This window comes from Eriocheir sinensis, chromosome 61 (assembly GCF_024679095.1).
Source record: "Eriocheir sinensis breed Jianghai 21 chromosome 61, ASM2467909v1, whole genome shotgun sequence".
NCBI classification, from domain to species: domain Eukaryota; kingdom Metazoa; phylum Arthropoda; class Malacostraca; order Decapoda; family Varunidae; genus Eriocheir; species Eriocheir sinensis.
The window spans coordinates 11,316,832-11,331,831 of NC_066569.1; the positions used below are offsets into that span (position 1 = coordinate 11,316,832).

Consider the following 15,000-nt stretch of genomic DNA (forward strand, 5'->3'; position numbering starts at 1 on the left):
GGGACATAGGCAAAAATTGGTTTACTAACAGGGTGGTGGATGAGTGGAATAGGCTTAGCAGTCATGCGGTGAGTGCCAATACAATTGTCACATTCAAAAATAGACTAGATAAATTCATGGACAGCGATATTAGGTGGGGTTAGATACACGGGAGCTTAGGGTCAAAGGAGCTGCCTCGTACAGGCCTACCGGCCTCTTGCAGACTCCTGCGTTCTTGTGTTCTTGTGTTCTTGAGCTCCATCTATCCTGCTCAGTCTTCCTCTATACCTCCTGGAGCAAGAAAAAGAAGGCTGGGAGGCCTACCATAACACCTAGGCCTAGTCCATACTGCCATACCGCCATTTAAACCACCGTGTAGCACCTCACTGCTAGGCACCCGCTAAACTCCTTCGAGGCCTATTTTCTTGGTTAATACGCAACCCTCAGAATTTTTAATCCTTGCACATAACACACTACCCTAAAGCCTACTGTCCTAACCTTACCTGATCCCGCTAGCTGGTGGTCAAGGGGACGGCCACATATAGCTCGTGATATCATCAGACTCACATGATTTCGGTAACCATTGCATTGAGGGACTTGTGACTCGATGGACTGCACGGGGACTTTCCTGAAGATTACGGATGCTGGGTTAGGTCAGGTAGGGTGGGCGAGGCAACGCGTACCCTGAAGTATAACCTCCCTCAGCTGGTATGATGGAGGCCTGGGTGATGATCTTCTCTTCCAAGCTCGAGCGCAGTGTATGAATGTGAATGCAAGAAATTACAGGTGGTCTGAGTCCCGCAGCAAAGTGTGTGACAGGGGTGTGGATGAAACTGTCGTGCATGTGGTGTGTGGGAGTTACCGGAGAGAATGGACGGAGATGATAAGGGTGGCACTGAGTGAGATGGGCTGGGATATGAATGGGAGGATTGCAAGAACGGAGAGGGAATGGATGCTGCTGGGACTGATCAGTGCTGAAGCAAATGAAAGAATTATTGCAGCCATGAAGAGTTTTCTGGAAGAGATGTGGTGTGCAAGAAATAGGGAATTGGAAGACCTGTAATGGATACTGCATTATAAGTTTAAATCAGCTTGTATATGATCGAGTCAGCATGGCTATCTCTTTTAATGCTGACTTTTTATAGGCTCAGCATAGGAGTTACAAGTGAACAATGCCGTCATTGAACTCAACTTACTGCATATTGTGACCTTTATTTCAAGCCAGCATGCATCATAAAGTCAGCATGTGGCCGTAAGCTTAAAACAGCTTGATAGCATAAGATATAGCATTTCACCATATGCCCGGGAAAGGTTGGAACAATTAGTTTTGAGGTACAACAATGAGTTTTCCTGTTCCAACGTCCATCTTCCCTTATTAAACATTTCAAAGCCATTATTTACACGGCTTTAGGTTTAATTAAAGATAAAAAGCGATATAATTACCAGTTTATACAGGAAAAAACGTTGTAACCAATGGCTTTATACGTGATTCATTTCCCTTCCTCCCTCCCTCTATCTCCCTCTCCCTCCCTCCCTCCCTCCATGCTTCCCGTAAGGGAGACTACTAAGTGTATTAAGAACTCCCTGAAGCCATTATTCCCACATATAAGCTCATTACATCATATTGTAAGCCCGTGCTGAAGAGTGATAGGATTTTATACTTTCTGCAGTTTCGTTCACAACATGTGCCGAGACCCAGACCCAGACCAACCCATTAATAACGAATGATAATGATTCCAAGGCCTTACCGCCGTTATTAAGGCCACGGCAGGACTTAATTGGGGTTTACTAATGACAGAACACGCGATTAAAGGGCAAAGGGGCAGTTAAATAGAGTAATTAATGTTTCCGAGGTTAAACTAAAACTATTTATGTCAGCGATAATATACCTAAGCACTGCAGAAAAAGCCCTATTAATTAAACATTTCGACCCTATCTCTAAATAAATCTAGTTACTGGAGCGGAGAAGACAGTTCCAGGGTCATTTAATTCAAGTACGAGAATCTATTGAGCTGGCAGGAATCAGCTCGCAGCCGGAAAATAGCTCGCGAAGGGGGCTTGAAACATCCTTAATTTTCAATATATCACTCACTGCTATCGTTTAACTGTCCCTTTGCGACTTCAATACGCTGCTAATACATCAGATAAACACTTAAAATCAGTAGAAGGCTTTAAAACAAACACATAGGAGATTACATAGGAGGAACTCCTCTGAGCTGATACTCACTCCTGGTTTGGGCAATCTCAACGCTTATAATAGATCACAGGTGGTTAAAGAGACATAAATCAAGGCAAATTAAGACGTTTTTTGCTGTCTTTACCCCATTGGACATGTGTAGTGGGTAGTGTCGCGACTTATTTCCCCGAGGAGGTATTTCTCGCACACACCTGGAAGTCACAATGTCATCCGTGAAGGGAGTCGGCTCTTATATTTTTGTGTTTTTTGAAGCGAATTATCCTGTTGCCGAGGGAGCCATGCATCTGGAAACGGTAAATAGTCCCTCGTGATTGTTTTGGGCGGGTGAGGGCAGTGAATGAAGGCTTGTAATAGGTGGAAATAGGGAAAATGTATCGGTGGGGGTGAGAGGTGGATTTTGATGGCCGCCGTGGTCGTTCAGAAGTTCATTGTTTTTTACTGATTTCCGGTAAAGTAGAGTACGTAGCGGCACGGGGCTTGAGGGGCAGGGCGACACGTGCATTGCATTCCTGTGTGTGAAGTTGGAGAGCGGGATATAAGCCGGTAAGGTCAGAAAGGTCAAGTATATAACTGGCTTGGGGTGTCCGGCTCCATATATGACCTTAATTATAAATAACCTCTAAGACCTTCGGGCACTATGATAGGGAGAACTGAGATGAATGACCTAATGTATGGGGTCAAATGAGGTGTGAGTGTCTTAGATATTGAATTATGGGCGTTTAGCGGTGAGGTCATAAGGGCGTAACCGGCGGATGGAGCGAACCATATGTGACGTATTATCTCAGTTATCAATAACACCTAAGAACTTTGAACACTATGGGAGGGAGAACTAAGCTGAATGACCTAATGTATGGGGTCAAATGAGGTGTGAGTGTCTTAGATATTGAATTATGGGCGTTTAACGGTGAGGTCATAAGGGCGTAACCGGCGGATGGGAGCGAACCTTACGTGACCTTATATCCGTGAGTTTTGACCAGTATAAGATGCCTGGGTACTCCTTTATTAAGGGTTAGGGTGTATTTGTGTTGTATTATTGCAGATATGAGGTGTGGGTTGTGTTACTCAGGAAATATTGAAGGTTAACGTGAGCTAGAAGTGTTTTAAGGGTGACTCGTCTAGCGGGCGGGGTGAAGATTTATTTATTTCAGTGTTATTTCTCTTGATTTTTTTGCGTTTGCATCATCATGGTTGTGATTTCATGTGTGTCTGAGGTGGCATTGATGGTGATTGTGGTGATTTTAGGTGATACATGTGGTGGTGGTGACCCGGGGTGGTGAACCTATTAACTCTAAGGGGGAATATGTAGGTTAGCGTTGTTGCCTTGACCACATGTGCTTACCCTAGACCAGTGTTTCTTAAACTTTTTTGTGCAGCGGACCCCTTTTATTAAAATTACTCATGTAGCGGACCCTTTATTATTATAATTTTCCTCTGAGTTTGAAAGTGTTTGCAGGTCATAATATACTGAAATTACAACTGAATTATTTATTACTGGCTTATCTTCAAAATAAATGTTTATATTTTGCTTAACATAATTTCCATCAGGATTTGGTGCTACAAAAATAGGAATTTATGACGTTTTGGCCGAAAATTTGACTTAAATCGATATTAAAAATTATCCTGCGGACCCCTTGGAACATTCCACGGACCCCTGGGGGTCCGCGGACCACACTTTTAAGAAACACTGCCCTAGACCATCGGGTGTCATTCTAGAGTTATACATGCTCCTGGTACTGCGAAGGCTGGCATGAACCTATATTTTGGCTCTCAATATTTACTTTGGTCTCACAGGAGGTTAAGGTTAAAATCTAAGTTTAATCCAAGGTTAGGATAACTTAGTGATGACCAGTATCTTATCCTAGACCTGGGGGCTTCGTGGTGCAGTGGTTAGCAGTTAGCACACTCGGCTCACAACCGAGAGAGCCTGGGTTCGATTCCCGGGCAGAGTGGGAAAATTTGGGAGGCTTTTCAGATACCCTACGCCCCTGTCCACCCAGCAGTGTACCAGGTATTAATTGGGGGTTGTGTCCCGTCTCCTGGGATCTGTTCCCTTCTATAATTCCTTCCCCTTCTGTCTCTCTCCGGCATATGACCACAGATGTTGCGCCAACTAAATGAAATTTTCCAACTTTTTTATCCTAGACCATCGGGTGTTATTCTGGAGGTCTGCTCATGGTACCGTAAGGGCCGGAATTGACCTATTTTTATCTTGCTCTCACAGGAGGTTACATTAAAATCTAAGTTATCCAAGGTTAGGATAACTTAGTGCTGACCGGGCATTTTTTTTGTTAATGTTTCCGATATTTTTCAGCCCTTGAATATATAACTAAGTGTGAAGTGATGAGACTTGGGTGTTTTTTCTGGAATAACACCCACTTGTTTAGGATAAATAGGCAGGATAGGCCTCTCACCACACTGCCGTTGATGTCACTGGCGGGAGAGGTGGCTACGGTCATCTCCATACTCACCGCCTCTTAAAATATTGTCTTGGGGTGCAACTCAGTATATATTTGTTTTATTTCATTGTGGTAGTAGAGTGCACAGCAGGTACGGTTAACCCGGTAGTTGTGGGGATCATGTTTCTTAAGTCGGTAGCATCGACGGGCCAAATTTGTGTCTTTACCGTGTAGCAGCGACGGGCCAAATTTGTGGCTTTACCGCGTAGCAGCGACGGGCCAAATTTGTGCCATGATATAAACCCCCCAAAATAGATGATACATAATCTGATCACAAATGCTTTATATATAATATGAAATGGTTTGTGTGATGGGTGATTTTTTTCCATTAAGCGAGAAAAATGAGAAAAAAATCATCACTCACACAAACCACTTCATAATATATATCAATTCATTTGTGATCAGTTTATGCATCATCCATTTAAAAAAAAAAAATTTTTTACGTCTTGGCGCTGGTAGGCTTCTTCCCGGTGGATCCTGATGGTCGGTGGTGGGGTTTATATCCTTCTTAATATATCAAGTTACATATCATGGCAAGAATTTGGCCTGTCGCTGGTACACTGTAAAGCCACAAATTTGGGCCCTTGTTGCTACCGGGTTAAGTTAGGTCTTGTTAGGATAGCTCAGCAAGTTTGGGCAGGTTAGGATAGCTTAGAATTCTTTAAATATATGGTCTTGGGGGGACACACCTGGAGATACATTTCTGTTTATATTGTGTTTTGTCAGTGGCTTGCTAAGGCTAGACTAGTTTCATTAAAGTTTGGTTAGGTTAGGATGACTTAGATTTAATTCTCTTTATATATAGTCTGGGATGACACATTGAGGCATATGTTTTTACTTTTTGCATATTTGGCGTCGGAACACAGGCTGGGGAAGGAGACGGTTGCTGAGTGGTTAGCGTGCCGGTCCTGCGTTCACTGCGTCATGGATGATGAGGGTTTGAATCTGCCGCTGCCACAGACTACTTGTCCTGAAGGCCACCACCATCATCCTGGACTGTATGGGACTGTCCAAGGGAAAGCAAGATGGGGCCGCTATAAACACTTGCCGGCTTGGGCCCACCACCAGGCCCAGCCAAGGGAGGTAAGGAAAAAAAGTATGGCTAGGTTTGAATAATATTTAGGTTAGAATAGCTTAGTATTAAATTATCTTGTAATTATTATTATTGTCATTATTATCATTCCTATTATGTGTAATATTATCCAGCTTGTAAGGGACTGTATGCATATACAAATACACTGTATTGCCAAGAAACAAGAGGAATTAACTATTTTAATGATAAATATAAGTGAATCTCGTTATTGAGGACCAGGAGACAGATTTTGTGTTGGAAGTCAGTAAATAGAAGAGGCTGAGTACAACTGTCTGGCAATGTTGGCACTGCCTCAAAGTATAGGCCTGGCTGTATGTATAGAGTTATGAGGGGGGAGAGAGAGAGAGGGAGGGTAGAGGAAGAAAAGTATGTAAAAAAACAAATATGAGAGAGAATCAATTAATTATCTTATATTATACAGCCCTTGATAGAGAGAGAGATTTTATAATATATTATCCCATGCTGTCTTTCCCAGTACAAGACTTTGAGAGTGGACACATATTTGCAGGTTGGTGTAGCAGTGCCGGGAGGTTCCATAACACAGGGCACTCCTCACCTCAACAACAGTCTCTTCACCGACAAGTAATTCTTCACCAACAAGCTTTTCAGCAGCTTGGAGAAATAGGTAAGCTTTCTCTACTCATTTCCTGCCCTGCCTTCATTACCCCCGCCAGAAGCCCCCAAAGGGTGAACCCGTTATATTTAGCTGTAAAATGTTCAGCAGCTCACTTAGTAACCCATTGTGTTGTAAAATGTTCAGTACATCCCCTTGCTTAGAGGGAAAGGCCTTTTAACCCAGTGGTTGTAGCAGCAGGGATCATGTTTCTTTATGGTCCCTCTAAGCGAGAAAAATGAGAAAAAATCACCCCTCACACAAACCATTTCATAATACATATCAAAGCATTTGTGATCAGTTTACACATCATCTATTTTGGGGGGTTTAAATCATGGCACAAATTTGGCCCGTTGCTGCTACACAGTAAAGCCACAAATTTGGTCCATCACTGCTACACGGTAAAGCCACAAATTTGGCCCGTTGCTGCTACACAGTAAAGCCACAAATTTGGTCCGTCACTGCTACACGGTAAAGCCACAAATTTGGCCCGTTGCTGCTACACAGTAAAGCCACAAATTTGGCCTGTCACTGCTACACGGTAAAGCCACAAATTTGGCCCGTTGCTGCTACACAGTAAAGCCACAAATTTGGTCCGTCACTGCTACACGGTAAAGCCACAAATTTGGCCCGTCACTGCTTCACGGTAAAGCCACAAATTTGGCCCGTCACTGCTACTGGGTTAATACATTAGTAGGTCATGGAAACAACAAAAACACACGTTCTCATTTTTATTTAAATTTGTTCTTCACCTGCGTCGGCCACCGTCTGTCCTCACCCCACGCTCCCGTCACCGGCCGCTGCCTCCACCTCCGCCACTCCACCTCACTTGCCTCCTTCCTCTTCCTCAGACTACCCATGCTATTGGTGACAAAGATAACTCCTTTAACCTGGTAGCAGCGACGGGCCAAATTTGTGGCTTTACTGTGTACCAGTGATGGGCCAAATTTGTGCCATGATATAAATCCCCCCAAATAGATGATACATAATATGATCACAAATGCGTTGATATATATTGTGAAATGGTTTGTGTGAGGGGTGATTTTTTCTCATGGTGGTTGGTGGTGAGTAAGTCTAGGTGAGTAGGGTAGTAGTAGCCTAGTATAGTAAAATCACTGAGAGCTGATGCCTACATATATATATCTATATATATATATATATATATATATATATATATATATATATATATATATATATATATATATATATATATATATATATATATATATATATATATATATATATATATATATATATATATATTGGGTATTGGGTATATCACACACACACACACACACACACACACACACACACACACACGTCAATATGGTCACTGGGCACAACATGGTGAGCTCTCTTCCTCTCCTTGCCAGTCTCACTGGTTATTTGTTTTCCTGAGACAGATTTCTTTACGATAATGACCATTTTTTAGTAAGTTTAAACTGTTTGCATGGAGAAAATAAGGAGAAAGAAAAGGTGTGAAATATGCACTTTAAATTTGGTATTGGCCAGCAGCCCTCATCAGTGGCTGTCAGCCAGTGAGGAACAAGGAAAACTGACACGCTCTCCCTGTGGAAGGTGCTTCCCCTCAGCGAATCCATTTTAGTAGTACTGGGAATGAGGAGGCGCAACAGAGGTGAGCGGGGGAGGACAGGTCGACTAGTGTTCAGTAAAATTGTAAGGTACTAATACCCTACGACGTGACGTGTTATATTAAGTGTTAGCAATACTACATTATCAGCTGTAATTGCAGGAAGGTGGGTGGTGAGTTATGCGCATAGCTGGGCGTTATCGCGATACTTTATCGCTGATAACAAAATCGGGTTGTCGGCCATCCGCTGCTTATTTAAATATATATCGGTATCTTCGTTATTTTTGTAACCAAACTAGTGATAATCGCTACTTTTTTCCGCCTCAGAAAAAAAAAAAAACGTCTCCTCCCTACTCGCATGCGTGGCCCGGGTGCCCGGTATTTTATGAAAAAACTTGGGGGTATGAATTATCTTTGGCGAAGAGATTTCGTACTTAGATCATCAACATTAAAATACTAGGTTATTTTTTTATGTTAGACTCAAAAATCAATATATCAAAGAGAAAAATCATTTAACTTTGCCCCCAAAATGATTATTCACTGCCTCAAATATTCCATATTCGTTTGTGAGCATGCCATGATATTGAAGGCACCCGGTGTTGTGTTATTTGGTGTCCCATCGTCAAAAGCTGGCGCTTGTGTTAACAAACACTGGTCTCTCGTGAACTGCGCATGTTCAGACCAGTAAGCATAGACCTGTACAGTATCACAAAGCTTTTAACACATTAACCCGTCTGCTATAGCGGCAAATTTTGACAGAGTCATCCCTGACGGCTGCCTGTGCTTTGTGTATGTGGATGCCATCTGGCGAGGCCTATCTCGTGACTCACGCCAAGGGCCACGTGTCCAGTGTTGCCAGGTCAGCCAATTTCTGGCTAGATTTAGCGAATTTTGCTGCATGTAGCCAGAAAAATAATCATCTAGCCGATAGCCAGAAAGATAGCCAAAACTCATAAGAAACAGCCAGTTTTTAGCCATTTTCTATCTGGCAGTAATGTATATATATATATATATATATATATATATATATATATATATATATATATATATATATATAATATATATATATATATATATATATATATATATATATATATACACTCAACCCCCGGCAAAAGACTAGGGGGGGAAGGCTTGTCCGGAATGGCAATGTCCGGCAATGGAAAATGTCCTCCATACACCCTGCTGAAATATACCCTATATATGTCCGGAAACACAACCCACCCCGGACTGTGTACATAGTTGTCCTATACTATCCTGTAATATAACATATTACCTTCATAAACACCAACATATACAACACATGTATGGCATATATATATATATATATATATATATATATATATATATATATATATATACACCAAGTTGAGGGAAGCCTAGCCGAGGTGGTTTGGGTATGTGTGTGTCAGGCGTGCGGAAGCGTATCTAACGTGCTAGATGCAGTGGGCTGCTGTGAGCAGGGGGAGGCCTCGCCTCCTCCTCACCGCCGGCCCGGCACACTCTCAGTCGTCGCCAAGTCCCAACCACTATTTGAGTCAGGCGTGTCTCCTCAAGCTCCTCAGCCTGTCCCTTGTTTGAGGGGTTTGCCCCTGTTAGATCACTTCTTGACCTGGAGTGGGTCTTTGTCTAGGTTCTGGGACCTTCTGTTGTTTGTAGAGGCTGGAGGAAAGGGACACACTGCCTGTGAAGGGTAGTTGAGGTCGACTCGTAGTGCAGAGTGGCGAGCGAGGCTCAGGCTTGCTGCCGACGGTTGGCGGGCAGCAGCGGGGTGAGGTACTAAAACGTTATATACATGCAGTAGACAAAGTAAAACATAAATAGTGACCGATATGGCAACATCATCAGCTGGTATTCACCGCTCACCAGAGTAGGCGTAGAAAAAGCTTTGCTTAGAGACGTTTTCGCTTATAGCACAAAACTTTACATATACAACAGGTACTTAGAACCCATTTTCCTTTGGTTTTGGACCACAAGGATTCCATTTCCGCAATAAAAAAAAATAGCTCAAACCCCGCCGCACTGGCGGTACATGTTTTAAGGGCAGTTGCTGGAAGGCTGAATCAGACATACAGTACAACCATCCTCGCTGTTTCTAGAACGACACTCTGTACATATAAATACAACTCGTACAGAGTGTCGATCTAGAAACATCGGGGATGGTGGTAGTGGTACTGTATGTCTGATTCAGCCTTTCAGCAACTCTAAATTACGGTTAAAAAGCTTTGTGAGACTGTTCAGGTCTACGCTTGCTGGTCTGAGCATGCGCAGTTCACGAGAGACCACTGTTTGTCGGTGGGGACGCCAAATAACACAACACCGGTTCAGGCGTTTCTAGTATTACCGTCCATGTGTACGTGTCAACGTGTGGTTTTCAGATTTTGTAAGTTTTTAAAAATACAGATAATGAAAATATGAATTCATCTATGTTTTTTATTTGAAATAACAATATAGTATCGTTTTCGCCTATCGGACTTGTCGCTAGCTAGTATCGGAATTGTGGATTAATATCGGGTATCGGTTATCGCCTATATTTGTGTTTCCAGTTAACGAATATCGGTTATCACCGATAAGGTTTTCCATTATCAGGAATAAGGTTTTCTGTTATCGTGCCCTGCTATGGTTATGCGAGCCAGGGTGGGCACCTGCTGGAGGCTAGGTGGGCGCGGGGTGGATAGGTTTAGTAGGGTTGAGTAAACGTGAGAATTACAATAACATTAATCCTCATGATTCCCTGGTAGCACATATATAATTTGTTTAATATTATTAGGTAGTATTAATGGTTTATATGGATCATGTGTCCCTTGTTCAGTAAAAATAGTAGTAGTTGCTAATAGGCGCACCTAACACAACCAAAATATGGGGTACACACTTGGCGCAGGGACTGTTTTGGGGTGTCATTGAAGGTAACGGGCTCAAGAGTGGCCTGTCCAGATATTTTGTTTTTTATTTATTGATGATCCACGAGACATCCTAGAGTTAAATCAAAGTATGTGGTTATCTTTGTATTCATTTCTACACACACTGGTAATATTTCTGTTGGGTCTGATTCACTTATTAGAGTGAAATTCTTTTGTGAAAAACAGCCACAAATTCGTGTCACTGGTGAAAATGAAACTGATAATTTAAATTTTGCCACCATGAAATATATACAAATAGATAAATATGAGTGACTTCACCTGCTTTGCACAGTAAAAATATGCTATTTCAGGCATCTGACACCCTCAAAAAGGCGTGCGCACTCCTCTGGCCTCGGAGCTTGAGCCTGGACATTGTGGTTAGGTCATTACATACTCAAATCAGGACTAGGTTTTGGGAGACAGGTCAGGTCATTTTGTAGACTTGTGATACTGGGCTAGACTGCACTGGGTACACCACACGCTGAAGTTGCACCCAATTTATAATGATATCATTTTGGAGCAGTGAGTGATGGGCTTTTTTTTTTTTTTTTTTTTTTTTTATATATATTTTTTTTTTACTGTAAAAACAAAAAGTATGTTGATGTTTACACAGTTAATTGACACCAAACTTGATTTGCAGACACTACCAAACGAAGAAGAGGAGGAGGAGGAGGAGGACTGGGAAGAAGACGAGGAACACAGGAGGAACCCATTGGTGAGTGTTAATTTATTTTTTCTAAAATGGTTAACGAGCAGTCAAGGAATTTTGATAATAAGGAGGGAAAGTTTGCAGCCAGGAACACCTTGGTACTGCAAACACACACACACACACACACACACACACACACACACATCAACTGGAATGTTTTCAAGATGCCCTAATACCACAATGTTGTTTTAAATTTGTAAGTTTGGGCAGGAAAATGTTTAAAACTATGACCCTGTGTCTTGGGAAGGTTCTGACCCCGACCCCTGAAGTGACCCTCTGGTGGTAGTGGCTGTGTGGAAGGAAGGAAGGAAGGAAGGGTTCAAAGTTGAAAGGAATTTATATTTATATGTAAAATGTATCTTAAGGTTTACACAGAGCAATGACTCCTTACTTGAATTACAGAGAGAACAAGAAGAAGAAGAAGAAGAAGAAGAAGAGGAGGACACAGGAATTCCTTGGTAAGTGTTAATTTATTTTCCTCTATTTCTTTTCCATTTATCAATATTTTCCTTGCTTCTTTGTTTTCCTGTCTTCATTTTCTTTCTGTAATGGATTGTTCTGAGGAAGGAAGGAAGGAGGGAGGGAGAGGAAAGGAAGGAAGAAGGAAGGAAGGAAGGAGGGAGGGAGGGATGAAGGAAGGAAGGGAAAGAATGGAAGGAAGGAGGGAGAGAAAGAAGGAATGAAGGAGGGAGGGAGGAAGGAAAAAGATAGGAAGGAAAGCGAAGGAGAGAAGGAAGGAACAGAGAGAGAAAAGAACAAGTGAATAACAGAAAGAACAGTAATGAAGGAAGAAAGGAAGGGAGGGAAGGAAGGAAGGAAGCTCAGTAAGAATGTATGAGTTTGTAAGAACACAAACACAAATCAATTTTTTTTACTAAACACAGAAATAGCAATTAAAAGGTCAAGGAGGGGAGAGAGGTCACCTTCCTTCACTATGTATGTATGTAGGAGGGGAAGGGAAGGAAGGAAGGAAAGAGGGAAGGGAGGGAGAGGAAGGAATGGAGGAAAGGATGGAATGAAGGAAGGGAGGCAAGGAATAAAGGAGGGAGGGAGGGGAAGGAAGGAAGGAGGGAGGGAGGGAAAGAGGGAGAGAAAATGAATGTAGGACTATCTTGTGCATCAGTCAGTTGTTGGCAATGTCAGCCATTTCTTTCCCACATTCAAGATTGGTTACTCCAAGAAAAAAAATCCAAGACGTGTCGGACACAGGCATAAGTAACCACAAGGTGTCGTATTTGCCGACGCTTTACGGTTAATGTTACGCGCCCATGACCCAGCCCAGCCTGAGACAGCCTTGGTGTGGGCAGACCACCGCCCATGTTCAATCATTGTGTGGCCGCTGAAATGAACCCAGTCAGAGTGGGGTACGCCGTCCACCAATTGAATCCCATGTCCGCCATACCCGAGAAATGTCCTCCGCAGTGCCCCCAAAAGTGAAGGTTTTTATATAGCAGTGCGGTGTAATACTACTATACTACTGTGTGGGGCCGGGAAGATGTGCCGTGGGCTCACCCCCCCCCCCCAAGCGACTCCCCCTGACCAGGGAGGGAGGGGATACAATTACTTCAAATTACATTGAATACATATGAAGTTGTTTTAATATGAATACAAATACCTTCTTGTCATAATTGGGTTTAGCAGTGTTGTAAAGTTATCTAAGATCAGGGAGGGAATACAAGTGTTGTGGATTACAATACCAATACAGTACTTCAAACTACAGTGAATAGAAATACTGTTTTGATATGAATGAATACACCTTCTTGGCATAACAGCAGTGTTGTAAAGATGTACAAGGTAGTGTAGCTCATAACCCTGTACTCAACACAGTGCTAACAAGAAGGCTGTTTTGATATGAATGAATACACCTTGGCATAACAGCAGCAGTGTTGTAAAGATGTACAAGAGCTCATAACCCTGTACTCAACACAGTGCTAACAAGTCCCCCGGGAGGCTGTGCGGACCTGTAACGCCTGCTATTACAGATGATAGATTTTGAAGTGTTCCTCAGATAATTATTTGCACAATACAAATACTTTTCCCTTGTATTCCAATCACAATGAGAATGCTTTGATTTCTATCAATAGTTATACCAATACAAACACACCCAAATATGGTATTCCAGTGTATTTGAATAGGAATAGGGGTGGAGGCGGCCTTGGCCCTGAACTGTCAAGCCGCTCAAGTGTCATTTCCCTCATTGTTAAGGTGGTGGGCAGCTGTCAGGTGCTTGTCAGGCCAGGCTCGTCAGGTCACCTGCTGTGTGGAGCGATGACTCGTGTTCAGGTGAGGCCACTCACTGGCAGCACTGTTGATGAAGACCCGTCACAGCCGAGGCATTCATGTGCAGGGAAACAGTTCACAGGGAGAGAGAAACACTGCTGTACAAGATGTTAATTAAAAGTGGGAATACTACTATGAGCTATGTTAGTAGAGTAGAGCCCCATTTAGCGTGAGAATTAGGTGGATGAACGCGGTCGCGCTAACTAAATTTGCGCTAATTGAATAAAGTAACCAATATGAAAAAAAGTTATTTGGTGCACACGTGGGTGTGACTTTTGGGTTTGATAATTACTCAAAATACCCAGTCATCAGTTATGGATGGTGACTCTTGCGGCCCAAGGTGTCGGCAAGTGGGTGTGACAAGAGTTCGGCTTTGGAAGTAGCTGATGTGAGGAGCGGAGATGTCCGAGGCTCACATTCTTGAAAAAGCCATCCCGAGAGAGACTTGTATTTAAGGCTTCCGTAGAGTTTTGGGCATTTCAGGGTAGTTTGATGACCCTGGTGATAGATTAACCCTTCCAATGTACCATGAACCTACAAAACCACTCAATTAGAACCTTTTCAGCATCTGACGGTCACTTTCTTAAAAAATATTGTCTCAAGCGGACACATTTGCCAGGCTTTCGTAGTTGTGAGCATTTCCAGGGGCAGTTTGATGACCCAGGTGGTAGTTTTAACTTTATCCTTACCATGAATCTTAAAAAAAAGACTTGTGAGAACTTGATTGATCTCCTTATTGACCTCTGCAAGTAGCTGACGTGAGGGGCAGAAGGGTCTGCCTCATAGATCTTAGGAAGGGAAGTTTGAGACGTACCTTGAATCGGCTCCTTGACGCTATTAGACTTCATGGCTGGGGTTCCTTGTTCCTTGTCTTCCTCAAATTCCAGACTTTCCTCCTCTGTGATGTACCTTTCTCTCAGTTCTAATCATTCTCCTCTCATGCACATCCTTCTCGGTAAATCCTTTTCACTGTATCGTATATATAGAGTTCCATTATTTGCTTGTTTCCTTCCTCCTCATCTCTTAACGTATAAACGAGGCTTCCGGCAGAGAAATCTTAAGGCACGGTGACCTATTCTTACGTATACTAGAGTACGGGTAACACACTGAGAACAGATTACGAGACTTCCAGCCTCCGCTCATCCTATGCAAGGTTTATTTTCCCTTGCAAGTAACTATATC

General features: G+C 42.7%; 1 long non-coding RNA gene across 2 annotated transcripts in view; it reads left to right on the plus strand.

Moving 5' to 3' along the window:
• The first annotated feature begins 2,316 nt into the window (after nt 1–2,316).
• The window catches only part of LOC126986505 (uncharacterized), a 13,604-nt gene continuing 920 nt past the window's right edge, over nt 2,317–15,000 (plus strand). Inside the window, exons 1-5 of one of the 2 annotated variants that reach the window (XR_007739790.1) lie at nt 2,317–2,469; nt 5,499–5,715; nt 6,234–6,350; nt 11,470–11,544; nt 11,941–11,996. This is a non-coding gene — a long non-coding RNA (uncharacterized LOC126986505). Of the gene's footprint in view, nt 2,470–2,490; nt 2,720–5,498; nt 5,716–6,233; nt 6,351–11,469; nt 11,545–11,940; nt 11,997–15,000 lie in introns of those variants that run through there. The other variant, XR_007739791.1, reaches the window with a different exon arrangement.